General features: G+C 33.9%; 1 protein-coding gene across 10 annotated transcripts in view; it reads right to left on the bottom strand.

The window, feature by feature from the left end:
- STXBP5L (syntaxin binding protein 5L) overlaps positions 1–19,338 on the bottom strand; it is a 380,897-nt gene that overhangs the window by 130,282 nt on the left and 231,277 nt on the right. The window lies entirely within an intron of this gene.

Raw genomic sequence — 19,338 nt, 5'->3', positions numbered from 1 at the left:
TAGTGAGACTTAATTCTTTAATTGATTACCTTCAATTCTTTATCCTTGTTTTCTTTTAGTTCTTTAAGCATATTTAAGACTGCTGACTTAAAATCTTTGTATAGTACGTAAAATGTCAGCTATCACAGGGACAGTTTCAGTTAAATTATTTTCTTTCCCCTCTGAATGGGCCATGCTTTCTTGTTTCTTTGTATGCTGTGTCTTTTGTTGTTGAAAGCTGAACTTTTGAGCATTAATGAGGAAGCTGTGAAAATTAGATTTTTCTCCCTTCCCAATTTTTTCTGTTGATGCTTGTTGTAAGTTTTTGCTGTTAGTTTAGAAAAGTCATAACGTAAACAGTTTTTCAAAAGATTGTATCCTTCACTGTGTTTGGCCTCTGAAAACTCTGCTCCGTTAGCTTACTGGTGACCTAGTGATTTCACAGCAATTTCATTAAATGACTATAGCCAAACAACAGCAGCAACAATAATAAATCCTTTCCATGTCTGCACAGGTTGATTCTGTGTTAGGAAACTGCTGCAATAATAGCCAGGTTATTTCCAACTCTGCATTAGCCTTTAATTACTGTCTGCATGGTGCCTAAAGTTAATCCAAAGGGGAAAACTTAGAATCTTCTCAGGTATTTTCTTAGCATGTATCCAACTGTAGGCAGCATATAGACATCTAGATTCTGCAGTGTCTGTGGGAGCTTTACAAAGCCTTTGTTCCCCCCATCTATCTTCTTATACAGCCTATTCTTTCCAAGAGTATAAACAATCTATTGTTCGCCCCAGCTTGTTATCCCTATCCCCAGGTAAGTGGCAGCTGGTACATCTGCCTTTAATTACTCAGATAAATGCCTTCCAGGAAGCCACTTCAACCCCAGGAAAGCACTGAGGCAAGGAAAACAAAGGTAAGCCCTTGAGCTAATGCTTCAGGGAGTCACCAAACAGGTAAAAACACAGGTCAGGTACAACTACCATTCTATGAAAAGAAGGTCTGTATTTATTACTCCCTCTGGCACCAGAAAGCTATGTAAGAAGAATGCAGGGTGCTATCTTCATGGCCACCAGTAGTTAACTGTAAACGAGTAAGATAAAAATATCATGCGGTCTCTTAACAAAATTCAGCAGCTTTTTAAAGAAATGAGATATAGTTGACATTTAACATTATATTAGTTTCAGGTGTACAACATAATTAGACATTTGTACATTTTGTAAAATAATTACCATAAGTTTAGTTAATATCCATCACCATAGGTGGTTAAAAATATTTTGTTTTCTTGTGTGAGGATTTTGAAGATTTACTCTCTTAGCAACTTTCAAGTATACAATACAGTATTATAAACTATACCCACCATGGTATACATTACATTTCCATGACTTATTTTATAGGAACTTCTGTCTTCATTAAGCATTCCCCTGATTGTTATAAATTTTCTATTAGATTCTAGAATTCTGAAAAAATTGATTTTGCCAACGTAAGCATTTTTTAGTGGAGAAACCAGTACTCTCTCATTTTCAGTAATGTAACTTCCTGATATTTTGAAAAAAATTTTTTTACTTAGTTAAAACTCTCATACAGTACAAATCATAAAATCACACCACAATGAAGCATCACAAAATGAATACAACTGTTTAATCACTCAGATTAAAAAACAGAACATCATCTAAAACCCCTTAAATTCTCTTTTCCAATCACTATTTCTACATCTTTCCCAATGGTTGCCGCTGTCTTGGCTTTTAACACCCTGTATCAGTTTTACCAGTTTTTGAAGCGTCTATAAATGGAAACAACTATGTTGAGTCTAGTTGATTTCAGTCAATAATATGTATTACTTTAATACATGTCAGAACGTCAACTTGATTTGTGTTACAGTGTGAAACAACAGATTAAAAAATGATGAACACTGGGCGTTGTATGGAAACCAATTTGACAATAAATTTCATATTAAAAATTGCTGTTTAGAATTCCACTGTATGAATACACCACAGCATATTTATATACTCTAGTATTGTTAAATATTTATGTTGTTTCTATTTTGGCACTATTACAAATTGTGTGGCTCTGAAAATTCTTGAAAACTCTATTTTGGAGTACTTAATACAGATTTTTATTAGATATATATCTAGCAGTGGAATCAGTGGACTCACCTGAATTCTTAGGTGCTGCCAAAGAATTTTCCAAAGAAGCTATAACCAATTCGTACTCCCACTAACACTTTAAAAGAGTTCTAGGGGTACATGGTGGCTCAGTTGGTTGTGTCCAACTCTTGGTTTTGGCTCATGTCATGATCTCATGGTTCATGGGATCCAGCCCTGTGTTGGGCTCAGCGCTGACAACATGGAGCCTGCTTGGGATTCTCTCTCCCTCTCTCTCTGCCCCTCACCCCCAAAACTAAATAAACTAATAATAATAAAAGATTTCTAGTTGTTCCACATCATGAGGAAAAGGTGCTGATAGTCTCTTTAAAATTTTATCCATTCTGATGGGTATGTGCAATGTTATCTTATTGTGATTTCAATTGACATTACTCTGAAAAGTGATGAACACCTTTTCATATGCTTATGACCATTTGGTTACTTTGTTAGGTCTCTTGGCCAATTTTTTCTATTGAGTTTACTGTGTCTTTTTCATATATTTATCATAATTATTTATATATCTGATATAAGCCCTTCACTATTTACACAAAATGTAAGAGTCTTCCCTGTAACTGGTATTTTCAGTGTCTTAATGGTGTCTTTTGAGGAAAAGTTCTTAATTTTAATGTAATCTAATTGATAAAATTTTCCCTTTCTGGTTAGTGCTATTTTGTATTTTCTTTACAAAATCTTCCAAAACATCAAAAAGATATTCTCCTCTATTATCCTCCTGAAGCTGTATTGTTTTCCTATAGCATTTAAATCTATCATTTACCTGAACACATTTTTATTATGATGTGTGGTAAAGACAGATTCCATATGAATATCCAATTAAGCAGTATAATTTTTTTTAAAAGATCCATTCCTCACTACTTTGGAGTGTCATGTTCATAAAAAATCAGTTATCTTATACATGACATATGTTTTTGGACTCTCTAGTCTGTTCAGCTTTGTCTGGCAGGGTCTATATTTCTGCCATCAACACACAATCTTAGTCACTATAGTTTTATAATAACTCTAAATGTCATGTAATTTCTTTTATTTTTTCAAGTTTTTATTTAAATTCCAGTTAGTTAACATACAGTGTATGATTAGTTTCAGGTGTACTATATAGTGATTCGACACTTCATACATCACCAGGCGCTCATCATAAGTGCACTCTTTAATCTCCCATCACCTGTTTAACCCATCCCTCCCCCCCCCCCCCCCCCCCCCCGCCTCCCTCCCCCCAGCCAGGTTCCTTCTGGTAACCATCAATTTGTTCTCTATAGTTGGGTCTGTTTCTTGATTTGCCTCTCTCACTCTCTTTTCCCTTTGCTTATTTGTTTTGTTTCTTAAATTGCACATATAAGTGAAATAATATGGTATTTGTCTTTCTCTAATTTATTTCACTTAGCATAGTACTCTATAGCTCCATGCGTCATTGCAAATGGTTAAGATTTCATTCTTTTTTGATGGCTGAGTAATTTTCCATTGTGTGTGTATGTATGTACGTGTGTGTGTGTATCACATCTTCTTTATCCATTCATCAGTTGATGGACACTTGGGCTGTTTCCATCATTTGGCTATTGTAGATAATGCTGCTATAAACATCAATTAATTTACTTTGAATTAGTATTTTTCTTTTCTTTAGATAAATACCCAGTTCTGTGATTGCTGGATTGTCAGTGATTCCATTTTTAACTTTTTGAGTCTGTACCAGTTTGCTTTCTCAACACCAGTGCAAGAGAGTTCCCTTTCTCCACACCCTCATCAATACCTGTTGTTTTTTGTTGTTGATTTTAGCCGTTCTGACAGGTCTGAGGTAATAGCTCATTGTACTTTTCATTTGCATTTCCCTGATGATTAGTGACACTGAGCATCTTTTCATGTGTCTGTTGGCCGTCTGTATGTCTTGTTTGGAAAAATGTCTATTCATGTCTTTTGTCCATTTTTATATTGGATTATTTGTGTTTTTGGTGTTGAGTTTTATAAGATGCTTATATATTTTGGTTACTAACCCTTTATCAGATATGTCATTTGCAAATATCTTCTCATATTCTGCAAAATTTCTGCCAGTTTTGTTGATTGTTTCCTTTCCTGTGCAGAAGTTTTTATTTTGATGTAGTCCCAATAGTTTATCTTTGATTTTGTTGGCCTTGCCTCAGTAGACATATCTAGAAAGAAGTTGCTATGGTCAACATCAAAGAAGTTATTCCCTGTGTTCTCTTCTAGGATTTTTACAGTTTTAGGTCTCGCATTTAGGTTTTTAATCCATTTTCAATTTATTTTTGTGAATGATATAAGAAAGTGGTTCAGTTTTCCCAATGCCATTTTTTGAAGAGACTCTTTTTCCCATTGTATATTCTTTCTTGCTTTGTCAAAAATTAATTGACCATATAATTGTGGATTTATTTCTGGGATTTCTATTCTGTTCCATTGATCGATATCTATTTTTGTGCTGCTACTGTACAGTTTCGATTACTGGAGGTTTGTAAAATAACTTGAAGTCTGGATTTGTGATGCCTTCACAGCTGTGTTTTTCTTTCTCAGGGTTACATTTGATATTTGGAGTCTTTTGTGGTTCCATACAAATTTTAGGATTGTTTTAGCTCTGTGAAAAATGCTGGTGGTGTTTTGATAGGGATTGCATTAAATGTGTAGATTGCTTTGGATAGAATAGACATTTTAACAATATTTGTTCATCCAAACCATGAAAATGGAATGTGTTTCCATTTGCTTGTGTCATCTTCAATTTCTTTTATCAGTGTTTGATAGTTTTCAGAGTACAGGTCTTTCACTACTTTGGTTAGGTTTACTCCTAGGTATTTTATTATTTTTGGTGCAATTTTATATGTGATGGATTCCTTAATTTCTCTTCTGCTTCATTATGGGTTTATAGAAATGCAACAGACTTCTGTACATTGATTTTTTTTATCCTGTGGCCTTAGTAAATTTGTTTATCAATTCTAGGAGTTTTTGGTGGAGTCCTTTGGGTTTTCTATATAGTATAATGTCATCTTCAAATAGGGCAAGTTTTACTTCTTCCTTGCCAATCTGGATACTTTTTATTTCTTCTTGTTGGCTGACTGCTGTGGTTAGGACTTCCAATACTATGTTGAATAAAAGTGGCCAGAGTGGACATCCTCATTTTGTCCCTGATCTTAGAGGAAAAGCTCTGTTTTTTCCCATTGAGGATGATATTAGCTGTGGATCTTTCATATATGGCCTTTGTTACGTTGAGGAAGTTCCCTCTAAACCCACTTTGTTGAGGATTTTTAATAATGAATAAATGTTGTGGTTAAATGCTGTTTCTGCATTATTGAAATTATCATATGGTTCTTATCCTTTCTTTTATTGTTATGTACCATGTTGATTGATTTGTGAATTCTGAACCACCCTTGCAACTCAGGAATAAATCCCACTTGATTGTGGTGAATGATTTTTTTAACGTGTTGTTGGATTCAGTTTGCTAGTATTTTCTTGAGGATCTTTGCCTCTTTGTGTATCAGAGATAGTGGCCTGTACTTCTCTTTTTTTGTGGTGTCTTTATCTGGTTTTGGAATTGAGGGTAAAGTTGGCTTTAGAGAATGAATTTGAAAGTTTTCCTTCCATTTCTACTTTTTGGAATAGTTTAAGAAGAATAGGTATTTAACTCTTCTTTAAATGTCTGGTAGATTTCCCCTGTGAATCCACCTGGTCTTGGACTTTGTTTTTTATTATTATTCATTCAGTTTCTTTGCTGGCTATCAGTCTTTTCAAGTCTCCTATTTCTTCCTATTTCAGCTTTGGTAGTTTATATGTTTCAAGGAGTTTATCCATTTCTTCCAGATTTCCCAGGTTGTTTACATATAATTTTTCAAAATATTCTCTTACAATAGCTTGTATTTTTGTGGTGTTGGTTGTTATTTCTCCTCTTTCACTTATGATTTTATTCATTTGGGTATTTTCTCTTTTGTTTTTAATGAGTCTGGTTAGAGGTTATTGATTTTATTTTATCAAAGAAACAACTCCAGGTTTCATTGATCTGTTCTGTTGTTTTTTAGTTTCTATATCATTTATTTCTGCTTTACTCTTTATTTTTTCTTTCTGCTGGCTTTAGGCTTTGTTCTTTTTCTAGCTTGTTTAGGTGTAAGGTTAGGTTGTCAAATAGAGACTTTTCTTGCTTCTTGGGTAGGCTTGTATTGCAATATACTTCCCTCTTAGGATTGCCTTTGATACACCCTAAAGGTTTTGGACCATTGTGTTTTCATTTTCATTTGTTTCCATGTAGTTTTTATTTCTTCTTTATTTTCCAGGTTAAGTCATTCATAGTTTAGTATCATGTCACTTAACTTCCACGTATTTGTGATCATTCCAGATTTTTTTCTGTGGTTAACTTCTAGTTTCATAGAGTTGTGGACAGAAAAGGTGCATGGTATGACTTCAGTCTTCTTTTGTTTGTTGAGGCCTGTTTTGGGGCTAATTTGTGATTTATTTGGGAGAATCTTCTATGTGCACTTGAAAAGAATGTATATTCTGCTGCATTAGGAAGTAATTTTCTGAATATACCTGTTAAGTCTATCTGGTCCAATATGTCATTCAAAGCCATTGTTTCTTTGATGATTTCCTGTTTAGAAAATTTGTCCATTAGTGTAAGTGGGATGTGAAAATCCCCTATTATTATTATTGATTAGTTCCTTTATGTTTGTTATTGTATTTAGGCACTCCCATGTTGGTTGCATAAATATTTACAACTGTTGTATCTTTTTGCTGGATTGTCCCCTTTATTATTATATAGTGCCCCCCCCCTTTTTTTGTCCCTTGTTACAGTCTTTGTTTTAAAGTGTAATTTGTCCAATATAAGTATTGTTACTCTGGCTTTCTTTTGACATCCATTTGCATGATAAATGTTTCTCCATCCTCACGTCTTCAATTTGCAGGTGCCTGTAGGTCTAAAATGAGTCTCTTGTGGGTAGCATATAGATGGGTCTTGGTGTTTGTTTTATCCATTCTGACACCCTATGTCTTTTACTTGGAGTGTTTAGTACATGTATATTCAAAGTAAATATTAATAGATACATATTTATTGCCATTGTATTACTTGTTTTGTGGTTGTTTTGATTTTCTCTGATCCTTTCTTGTCTTTCTCTCATATTTTGCTGATTTTTCTTTAGTGATAGATTTGGATTTCTCTTTATTCTTTACATGTTTATTGGTGATTTGTGATATATGGTTAGATTAGGCTTGTTAATAACCTCTTCTGTATATAGCAATCTACATTAAATTGATGGTCTTTTAATTTTGAAACCATTCTTTTCTCCTCTCTCCCCCTGATGTTTTTAAGTGTGTGTTATTATATTATATCCATTTTTTGTGAGTTGCTTGACCAATTTTTTACAGAAATATTCATTTTCACTGCTTTTGTGTTTCCTGCATTTATACTGTCACTTTTGGTGCCTCCTCTCCATTCAGAATCTCCTTTAATATTTCTTGCAGGGTTGGTTTAGGGGTCATGAACTCCCTTCGTTTTTGTTTGTCTGGGAAACTTTTTATCTCTCCTCTTTTGAATGATAGCCTTGCTAGATATAGTATTTCTGGCTGTGTATTTTTCCCATTCAGCACTTGCACTGTATCATGCCACTTTCTTCTGGCCTGCCAAGTTTCTGTTGAGAAATCTTCTGCTAGTCTTCTGGGTCTTCCCCTGTAAGTTAATGATGTCTTTTGTCTTGCTGCTTTTAAGATTTTTTTCTTTATCACTACATTTTGCAACTTTAATTACAATATGTCTTGGTGTAAGCCTGCTTTTGTTAATTTTGATGGGAATTCTCTGTATCTCCTGGATCTGAATGTCTGTTCTTTCCCCATATTAGAGAAGTTTTAAGCTATTACTTCTTCAAACAAAATTTCTGCCTCCTTTCTCTTCTTCTGGGATGTCTATATATGAATATTCTTACATTTGATGGAGTCACTGAGTTCCCTCATCTATTCTCTTTTTGCATAATTCTTCTTTCTCTCTTTTGTTCAGCTTCATTTCTTTCCATGAATTTGTCTTCTAGGTCATTAATTTGTTCTGCTTCTTCCAGTCTGCTGTTCATTGCATAAAGCAAGTTTCTAATCTCATTTATTGCACTCTTCATTTCTGATTCTTTTTAAACTTTTTTATCTCTGTGGTAAGGATCTCACTGATGTCTTCCATTCTTTTCTCAAGCCCAGTGAGTATCCTTATAACCAGTGTTTTAAATTCTCCATCAGACATGTTACTTATATCTGTTTCATTTAGGTCTCTGGATATGACCTTATCTTGTTCTTTCATTTGGAATAAGTTCCTCTGTCTTCTCATTTTGTCTAAGTCTCTGCTTTCCTCTGTGTGTTAGAAAATCCAGTTATATCTCTTGCTCCTGACAGTAACGGCTTTATGAAGAAGAGATAGTGTAGTGACCAGGGCCTGGTGCTTCAGAGAGTGCCTCCAGCGTGTGTTGCGGGCACTCTACTGTTGTATTCTGGCTGCTTTATCGTGCAGGCCAGTTGTCTGCAAAGGCTCTCCTTATCTGCTGTGAGTTGTGTTTGGTCCCTCGTCTGTGGCAAATTTTAACTAGGTTTGGTTTTGTCTGCTTGTGAAATGAGATCTGTCACCACCTGTTTTGGAACTGAGGACCTGCACAACTCTCTTGTTGGGAGACAGTGTGGGCAGGGATTTGTGCTGGTCTTCTGGCAGAGGGGCCTTCCATACTGGAGCTGAAGTAAGTATGACTGAGAAGCACAGTTCAACTAGAGTACAGGGCATGGGGCTTAGTAAAAGCAAGTTAGGCAGCCAGTTTCTTTGTTGTGCTGCTTCCTGCAGGTGGCTCTGTGTTTGTGCTGAGGGGTGGGGGAGGGAAATGGTCCCCATCTAGCTCCTTTGTTCCCAGAGAAGTGTCTCTGAATGCTGCCTTTCTGGGACATGCTATGAGAATAGCAAATAATCTCCCCACTGTGTGCTCCAGGTGCCCTTCAGATTGCTGTTAAAATGCCATATGCCCCAAGGGTTGTTTTTCTACTTTCTCTCCAAGAGCAGTGCAGTGCCCTCTGGACTCTATCCCAGCCAAGGCTACTGACTTCTAAAACTCCAGGCTTTAATCCCCACTAGTTGCAAGAACTCCTGAAATTCAGCCCCTTCATTTTCCAAGCCAATGGCTATGGGGAAACATTCTTGTGCATTCTCCTGTGTACTCCTCTCTCTCTGCCCTTTTCTGTGATCATGGCTCCCTTACCTCTGCAGCAGTCAGGACTGTTTCTCCCCTAAACCATGTCTTTGTACTTCCAACATTCTTCAGTGTGGCCTCTTCTCTTCCTTTACTTGTGGTTTGTTCTGTCAGTCTTCAGGTCAATTTCTGGGGTATTTAGGATGATTTGATAGTTATCTAGTTGTATTTGTGGTACAAGGTATAGCCTAGGGTCCTCCCACTCTCTAACCATCTTTTTCAATCTCTCTACTAATTTAATTTCTCACTTTGTTCTTTTTTCCATATTGGTTTGGGTATTGTTCTTTATATTTCTATATAAATATTATAATCAGTACATTAATTTCCACTAAGGAATTGGTACTGATGTTCTTTTATCAGGATTACATTAAATCTTTAGATCAAATTGGGGAAAAAATGATATCCTTATAATATTGAGTGTAACTAATGATTATGGTATATCTCTCCATATACTTAAGTCTTTCTTAACTTCTCAAATTGTTTCACAATTTTAATTGTAGATGTCTTTATATGTTTTGTTAGGTTTATTTCTAGATTATGTGATTTTTTTGTATCCTATTTTAAACTGTATAATTTTGTATTTTTTATTTTATACAAAATTTTATATTTTATTTTGTATATTTTATTTTATAAAATATGGTTGAATTTTGCATACTGATGTTTCCAGTGAATTGCTACATATTCAAATTAATTAAAACAGTTTATTTGTACATTATTTTTTACTTATATAATCATGCTGTCTCTGAGTAATAATGGTTAATATCTTCCTTTTCAATCTTTATATTTTCATTTCCATTTTTCTCTATGGAACTGTATAGGTCTACAGTTTAATGTTTAATACTAGGGGTGATGGTAGGCATTCTTGTCTTATTCTCAACATGGGAGGCAGAACTTTAAACATTTCACCAATCAGTACATTTGCTTCAGTTTTTTTTAATTTTTTAATAGAAATCACTTTTCAGACTATAGAATTTCCCCTATATTCCTAGCTTGCTAGGAGATTTTATAATGAATAGAGGATGAATTTAATCATATTTTCATTTAATTATATGATGGAGATTTTTTAATTTATTTACTTTATATTGATAGCTGTGTTTGTTTTTTTTCCTTAATTTTTTAACATTTATTTATTTTTGAAAGACAGAGGGACAGAGCATGAGTGAGGGAGGTGCAGAGAGAGAAACACAGAATCCAAAGCAGGCTCCAGGCTCTGAGCTGTCAGCACAGAGCCTGACCTGGGGCCTAAACCCACAAACCATGAGATTATGACCTGAGATGAAGTCAGCCACTTAACTGACTGAGCCATCCAAGTGCCCCTTGATAGATGTGTTTTTGAAGGTTAAACCAGCATTGCATTCCTGACATAAAGTTGACTTAGTTCTGAGATATCATCCATTTCCTATAGCACTAAGTTTTATTGGCTAACATTTTACCTAGGAGTTTTGCATCTATATGCATAAAAGAGACTGGCCTATAAATTTCCTTTCTTGTGATGTACCTGTTGTGTTTTGGTACAAAAAATATACTGGCCTCATAAAATAATAAAATATTCTCTTCTTCAAAAAAAAATTCTGTCTCTGATTTTCTGAAAGATTGGTAATATTCTTTTTATTTATTTGTTTGTTTTAATCATTAAGTAAGCTCTATGCCCAGTGTGGGCCTTGAACTCATGACCCTGAGATCAAAAGTCACATGCTCCACTGACTGAGACAGCCAGGTACCCTGGTAATACTCTTTTTTAAATGTTTAGACAGATTCCCCAATGAAGACATCTGGGCCCAGGGTTGTCTGTGTGAAAGTTTTCTAATTTTATTTAAATTCTTTTAATAGATATATGACTAATCATATTTTCTGTTTCTTCTAGTGCCAAGTATGGTAAGTTGTATTTTTATAGAAGTTTTATCTCATAAATTTTACTATTATAAACACCCTATTATGTTTTAATTGATAGTAAATTGTAGTGAATCCTCTTTTTCATTCAATTTTTTGACAATCTTACAAAACTTTACCAACTTATTTCTATAAACAAACAAGTTTTTTTGATCTTTGCTATTATACATTGTTTTCTATTTCATTAATTTTTTTCTTAATATTAAGATAACTGACTTTTTTAAACTTAATTAGATCATTGAATTTTAGTTTCTTTTTTTTTTTTTTTCAACATTTTTATTTATTTTTGGGACAGAGAGAGAGACAGAGCATGAACGGGGGAGGGGCAGAGAGAGAGGGAGACACAGAATCGGAAACAGGCTCCAGGCTCCGAGCCATCAGCCCGGAGCCTGACGCGGGGCTCGAACTCACGGACCGCGAGATCGTGACCTGGCTGAAGTCGGACGCCCAACCGACCGCGCCACCCACGCGCCCCGAATTTTAGTTTCTTTTTATTAACATACAGTTATGGGTATAAATTTACCACTAGGTATAAATTTACCTCTAAACATAAACTTAGATGTATCCACATGTAATGATATATTGTATTTTTACTATTTGAGGTATTTAAAAAATTTCTATTGTGATTTCTTCATTAACAGCAGTTAGTTGTAATTACGTGATTTTGAAAAATTATTTTCTTTATATATTTTTGTCATTGACTTGTAGCTTAATTCTCCTGTGGTCAGAGGACATCCTATATAATAATTACAATTTTTTGACATTTATTTACATTTATATTATGGCCCTGTATATGATCAGTGTTGGTGTTTCATGTGCATTTGAAAAAAACAATGTACATTCTTGAGCTATAGAGTATAATGTTCTAAATATGTTAAGTTAGATTTATTAATCATGCTGTTCAAAACGTAATTATTATGCATTCTTTAATGATTTTTAAATCAGTTGCAGAGGGAGCTCTGTAATAATTTCATTTATTGCAGAATTGTCTACCTTTCTATCAATATTTCCTTGAATTCAAAATCCTTATGGATTCAGCCTTTTATTTTGAAATAGTACCTTTCACCTTTGGTAATGCTTCTTGCTTTAAAGATTAATGTGGTAGGCAGAATTCTAAAATGTTCTCCAGGATTCCTGCCTCCCAGGATAATCCTATATAATTCCTGGGCCTGTGAATTTAATAGAGAATATATTGCTCCTATGATAGACTTTAAGAAGGGAGACTATCTGAATGGACCTAACCTGATCACATGATACCTATAATAGGTCTAGAGGTCAAAGGTAAGAGTATTCTGAGATTTGAACATGAGAAGTACTAAGATGCATTGTAACTGGCTTGAAAGTAGAGGGAGCCACATGGCAAAGAATGCATGTAATTTCTGGGAGTTAAGATGGCCCCACTGATGGCCAGCAAGTAAATGGGGATGTTAGTCCTACAATGACAAGGAACTAATTTCTTTTGACAAAAAGAATGTGTTTGGAAGCAAATTTGTCTTCCCTCAGAGCCTCCAATGAAAACTCAGCCTGGCTGACCTCTTGATTTCAGTCTCATGATACTTTGAACAGAAATCCCAACTATGCAGTGCCAGATGCCTGACCTATAGAACTATGAGTTAATAAAAGGATGTTGTTTCAAGTTGCTAAGTTTGTGGTGATTGGTTATGCAGCAATGGAAAACTACTGATACAAGTGATTTATACCAGCATTTTAAATTATTTACATCGTATAATTTTTCATGCATTTACTTTCACAATTTTGCTAGACATATATTTAATGTGTCTCTTGTATGCAGATTAGAATTTGGTTTTGATTTTTATTCATACTGGCAGTTTTTGTCTTAAAATTGGAGAATTCAGTCCAATTACATAAACACTGCATATTATCAGCATAAATACCGATATATCTGAATTAAACCTACCAACCTCACAATTCTTCTATTTGCCTAACCTACTGTGTCTTCTCTTTCTTTTCTGTCCTTTTACGGATTAATCACATTTAAAAACATTCTATTTTATTGGTCTTTGAGTATTATATTATTGTACTTATTATTTTGGTGGTTACCACAAATATTACAAAATTGATCCTTAAATTGTTGAGTCCAAATTAAACTGGTAAATTTACATCTTCCCAGACAAAACAAGAAATGTTAAATGTTTTAGCTCCATTTTCCTCTCCCACCTTTTACAATATTATATTTTTATTTTACATCATGATATTAAAAAAAAATTAAACGTTTTAATATTTATACCAACATATAATATAGTATAAATATAGTATAAAAAGTCAATATTTATTTATATTAATTCCTGCAATTATTTTTTTCCATTTTTCTTATTTAATTTCTGCATTTTAATTGTCTAGGACTATCTTCCTTCTATCTAAAATATTCCCTTTTTTGTTTGCTTTAATTAGTGCAGTTCTGCTGGCAACACTTTCTCAACGTTTGAAAAAAGTTTCACTTTCATAATTGAAGGATATTTTTGCTAAATATCAAATTCTGTCCTGGTAGTTTTTTATAGCACTATAGATCATTACAATATCTTCTGTTTTCACCATTTCTATTAAAATATCAACTATTAATCTTATTGTTGCTCCTTTTAAGGTAAAGTGTCTGCATCAAAGAATTTTTTCTTTGTCCTTTGTTTTCATCAGTTTTACTACAGTCTGTGTAGATGGTTTTCTTTATATTCACTCTGCTTTTGGATTTTAGCATTTTTCATATCTCAACAGGAAAATTCTTACCCATTATCACTCAACAATTTATTCTTCTTTATTCTCTTTCTCCTTTCTGTTTGTGTCTCTAATTATGTATATGTTCAATTCTTTACCATGTATCATATCTCATGCTTTCAGTTTCTTTTCCCATTGTGCTTTCATCTAGATATTTTCTATTGATGAGCTTCCAGTTTAGTAATCGTCTTTCAGCTGTGACTAAATGCTATTAAATTAATAGATGTAGTTGTTATTTCCAGTTATAATAACTTTAAATTCTACAATTTACATTTACTCTTATTGTGGTCAAAACCGTAACATAAAATTTACCATCTTAAACACTAAGTGTATAATGCAGCAGTGTTAACTATGTATACAGTGTTGTGCGACAGATCTCTAGAACTTTTTCATCTAGCAAAATTGAACCCCACATCCACTGAACAACAGTTCCCTTTCCCCCTCTCTCCCTAGCCCCTAGCAACCACCACCCTAATTTCTGTCTTTATGAATTTGCCTATTCTAGGTATCTCATATAATTGGAATCATGCAGTATTTGTCTTCTTGAGATTGGCTTGTTTCACTGAGCATAATTTCCTTAAGTTTCATCCACATTGTAACATATGACAAGATTTCCTTCTCTTTTTTTAAGGCTGAATTGAATAATCTATCGTGTGTAGCACATTAAAAAAATCTATTCATCTTTTGATAGATATTTAGGTTGCCTCCACCTCTATGCTATTGTGAATAATGCTACAATGAATATATCTCTTTGATATTCTGTTTTCAATTCTTTTGAATATCTAGAAGTGAGATGGCTGGGCTATAAGGTAATTATACTTTTAATATTTGAGGATGCTGTAAACTGTTTGCAATAACATCTGTGCTATTGTACATTCCAACCAACAGTGCACAAAGTTTCCAATTTCTCCACGTGTTTGTTAACACTTGTTATTTTCTGTTTTTGTTTTGTTTTAGAGTGCCATCTAAAACAAGTGTAAAGTGATACTGTGATTTTCATTTGCATTTCTCTGATGAGGAGTGATGCTGAACATCTTTTGTATGCTTGTTAGCCATTTGTATATCTTCTTTGGAGATACAGCTATTTAAGTCCTTTGCCCATTTTTAATTGGATTTTTCTGTTGATTTGTAGGAGTTCTTTATATATTTTGAACATTAACCCTTTATCAGATACATGGTTTGCAAAAACCTTTTCCCATTCTATAGGTTGCCTTTCTCCTCTGTTGATTGTTTCCTTTGCTTCAAAGAGGGTTTTAAGATTGATGTAGTCCCATTTGTCTATTTTTGCTTTTGTTACCTGTGTTTTTGGTGTCACATCCAAGAAATAATTGCCCAATCCAATGTCATGAAGATTTCCCCTATGTTTTCTTTTAGGAGCTTTGAAGTTTCAGGTCTTATATTTAAGTTTTTCAATTTTCAGTTGATTTTGTATATGGTGTAAGGTAAGGATCCAACTTCATTCTTTTGCGTGTGCAAAGGCTGTTTTCCCCACATCATTTGTTGCAGACACTATCCTTTCCCCACTGGATAGCTCTGGTACCTTTATCAAAGATTTAACCATATAGAAGACAGTTTATTTATGAGTTCTCTATTCTGTTCCAATAGTCTGTATAAGTCTGCTTTGATTACTTTGTATTATGTTTTAATTATCATGTCTTGAAACCAGAAAGTGTGAAGACTCTAGCTTTGTCTTCATCAGGATTATTGTGGATATTTGTGGTCCTCTGAGATTCCACATTAATTTTAGGATTTTGTTTCTAGTTTTGCAGAATATACCATGGGGATTTTGATAGTGATTTACTCTGAATCTAGATCACTGTGGGTAGTGTGAACATTTTAACATTTTAACATCTCTGATTCATGAACATGTGGTATCTTTAATTCATGTCTTCTTTAATTTCTTTCTTCAATGTTTGGTAGTTTTCATTATACAAGAATTTTGCCTACTTGGTTAAGTTTATTCCTATATTTTAAATTCTTTTTCATGCTATTGTAAATGAGATTGTTTTCTTAATTTCCTGTCAAACTGTTCATTATTAGGGTACAGAAATGTAACTGACTTTGTGTATTGATTTTGTATCCCACAAATTTGCTGGATTTTATTTAACAGTTGTTTTGTGTGTGTGTGTGTGTGTGTGTGTGTGTGTGTGTGTGTGTAAACTTACAACTTTTCTGCATACAAGATCACGTATTCTACAAATAGATGTCATTCTAATTCTTCTTTTCTGACTTGGGTGCTCTTTATTTTTCTTATCTTACTGTTATGGATAGATTTTCCAGTATTCTGTCAAATAGAAGTTGTAAGTGGGCATCCTTCCCTTGGTCCTGATCTTAGAGGGACAACTTCCAGCTTTTCCATCATTGAGTATGATGTTAGCTGTGTGCTTTTCATATATGACCTTTATTATGGTGGGACAATTTCCTTTTATTACTAGTTTGTTGATTTTTTTTATCCTAAAAGGATGTTGAATTTTGTCAAATGCAATTTTCTGTATCACCTGAGATGATTGTGTGCTTTTTGTCCTTTATTCTATTAATGTGGTTTATCACAGTGATTAATTTTCATATGTTGAACCATCCTTGCATCCCAAGGATAAGTCCTACTTCGTCATGATGTATAATCCTTAAATGTGTAGCTGAATTCAGTTTGCTAGTATTTTGTTGAGGATTTTTGCATTGATATTCCTTGGGGATATTGGTCTGTAGTTTCTTTTCCTGGTAGTATCTTTGTTTGATTTTTGTATCAAGGTAATGCTGACCTCATAAATGGGTTTGAAAGTGTTCCCTCCTTTCATTTTTTCCAAAGAGTTTGAGAAGGACTGGTGTTAATTCTTCTTTAAATGTTAGGTAGAGTTGTCTAGAGAAGGCATCTAGTCCTAACTTTTCTTTGTTGATTTCATTTATTTTTTTATTATTACTACTTACTCAGTCTTCTTGCTGGTTTATAGGCATGTTCAGATCTTTTTATGTCTTCATGATTCAGTCTTCATAATTTGGATAAATTTCTGGAAACATACATTTCTTCTAGATTACCCAGTTTGTTAGCATACAGTTGTTCAGAGTAGTCTCTCATGGATGTTTTAATTTCTGCAGCATCAATTGCAATGTCTCCTCTTTCATTTCCGGTACTCGTTGAGTCTTCTCTCTTTTTTCTTAGTCTGTCTACAGCTTTGTCAATTTTGTTGATCTTTTAAGAAATAATTTTTCAATATCTTTACTGTTTTTCAATTTGTGATATCATTTTTATTTCTGCTATAATATTTTCTTCCTTCTGTTAACTTCAAGTTTAGTTTTTTCTTCTTTTTCTTATCTCTTGAGGTGTACAGTTAGATTGTTGATTTGAGATCTTAACATCAGCATTTTCATACAGGTTTACTTATAAATCTCTTAGCAGTGCTTTTGCTGAATCCCATGTTTTGGTATATTGTATTTTTATTTTCATTGTCTCAAGATATTTTTCAATCTCCTTGTGATTTATTTTTTGACTTATTGGTTGTTCAAGAGAGTGTTGCTTACTTTCCACATATTTGTGGATTTTCCAGTTTTCCTTTCACTGTTGATTTCTAGTTTCATTTCATTATGGTTGTAAAAGATAGTGTTATAATTTCAATCTTTAATTTGTTAAGACTTATTTTGTGACCTAACATGTGATCTATATTGGAGAATGTTTCATGTGTAATTGAGAATAATATGTATCCTACTGTTGTTGAATGAAGTGTTTTGTACATGTCTGCTAGTTCCACTAGCAGATCTATTAATTAGTAAAAGGGGGGTGTTGGAATCTCCTATTTTTGTTATTGCCTCTTCCTCCCTTTAATTCTTTCAATGTTTGCTTTATATATTTGGGTGCTCTGGTACTAGGTACATATATATTTTACAACATTTCTTTCTTTCTGATGTACTTGCCTCCTATGACAATTTTTTATTAAAGTATGGTCATTCTTGCTTGCTTTTGGATAGACATTGCATGGATATATTTATCTATCCTTTCACTTTCAGCCTATGTGTATCCTTATACCTAAAGTGAATTTCATGTAGACAGCACATACTTGGATCTTTTTTTTTTTTTAATTTTTTTTTCAAGGTTTTTTATTTATTTTTGGGAGAGAGACAGAGCATGAACGGGGGAGGGGCAGAGAGAGAGGGAGACACAGAATCGGAAACAGGCTCCAGGCTCCGAGCCATCAGCCCAGAGCCTGACGCGGGGCTCGAACTCACAGACCGCGAGATCGTGACCTGGCTGAAGTCGGACGCTTAACCGACTGCGCCACCCAGGCGCCCCATGGATCTTTTTTGTTTTCTAATCCATGCAACCACTTGATTTGGGAATTTAATTGATTTACATTTAAAGAAATTACTGATGAGAAAGGATTTACTATTGCCATTTTAAAATTGTTTTCTGTGTATCTTGTATTTATTTTGTCCTACATTTTCTCTTCTTGCCTTCCTTTGCATTTCATTGACTTTTGTAATGACATGCTTTAATTCCATTCCTATTTTCTTTCGTGCATATTCTATAGGTATTTTCTTTGTGATTACCATGTACATCACATAAAATATTTTATAGTTATGCCAATCTATTAAAAAATGATATCAAGTTAGTGGTGTCTAGGTGGCTCAGTCAGTTAAGCATCCAGCTCTTGATTTCAGCTCAGGTCGTGATCTCACAGTTGTGAGATGGAGCTCCATGTCAGGCCATGTCTGCTTAAGATTCTCCCTCTCTCTCCCTCTGCCCCTCTCCCCTGCTTGTGCTATCAAAAAAAAAAAAAAAGTGATACCAACTTCATTTGCATTAAAAAATTCTACCCCTTTACAACTCCCCCTTCAGTTTGTTATTAATGTCACAAATTACATCTGTTTATATTTTGTAACTATTAATATAGTTTTATATACTTTTTAATTTTTTTTTCACCATGGTAAATTTAATCTTTAATCCCCATCACCTATTTTACCCATCCCCCTTCCCTCCTCCCCTCTGGTAACTATCAGTTTTTTCTCTATAGTTAAAAGTCTGTTTCATGGTTTGTTTCTCTCTCCTTTTTTCTCCTTTGCTAGTTTTTTCCTTTAAATTCCACATATGAGTGAACTCATGTGGTATTTGTCTTTCTCTGACTTATTTCACTTAGCATTATCCTAACTCTATCCATGTTGTTGCTAATGGCAAGATTTCATTATTTCTTATGACTGAATGATATTCCATTGTGTGTGTGTGTGTGTGTATGTATATATATATGTGTCTATTGATAGACGAATGGATAAAGAAGTTGTTGAGATATGTATATATATGTATATGTATATCTCAACAACTTCTTTATCCATTCGTCTATCAATAGACACTTAAGCTGCTTCCACATTTTGGCTATTGTAAATAATGCTGTAAAAACAGGGGTACATGT

This window comes from Panthera onca, chromosome C2, assembly GCF_046562875.1.
Source record: "Panthera onca isolate mPanOnc1 chromosome C2, mPanOnc1 haplotype 2, whole genome shotgun sequence".
Taxonomy (NCBI): domain Eukaryota; kingdom Metazoa; phylum Chordata; class Mammalia; order Carnivora; family Felidae; genus Panthera; species Panthera onca.
Note: the sequence above shows the minus strand (reverse complement) of the source record. Positions and strands in the feature narration are given on the sequence as shown.